The sequence below is a fragment of the Quercus robur genome, chromosome 3 (assembly GCF_932294415.1).
Source record: "Quercus robur chromosome 3, dhQueRobu3.1, whole genome shotgun sequence".
Taxonomy (NCBI): domain Eukaryota; kingdom Viridiplantae; phylum Streptophyta; class Magnoliopsida; order Fagales; family Fagaceae; genus Quercus; species Quercus robur.
Window position 1 is genome coordinate 67523132 of NC_065536.1, and position 453 is coordinate 67523584.

Below are 453 nucleotides of genomic sequence, written 5' to 3' on the forward strand. Positions count from 1 at the left end.
TGATTGAAAACTCCTGTTCATTTCCCATCGATATATACCAAATTGACCTGACCCTAACGCTGGAGACAGAACCTCGGATAAGGCTGAAATGGATTTTTCGTCTTCTAAATTATAAAAGTAGTTTTTTATATTAATTTTTTTTTTATCTTTTCGTCATCTTCCATTAAATTTATTTCAAGTCATCTATAGATTATTTCTAATCTTTTAATGAAAAATAGAGTAATTTATTATTTAGGTTCTTTTTTGCTGATTTTTTTCTTCTTTTGCTGAATTTATTATTTAGATTCTTATTACTATGGCGATACATTGTAATTAGTGTTTAAAAAAAAAAAAAAAAAAAACTCAAAGTTTGCTTCTTGTGACAAATTAAACCTTGGTTTTTTAATGTAATCTTCTATACTACTATTTAAGAGACACCTCTTATTTAGACTCTCACTTTTGGATGTCCAAAAT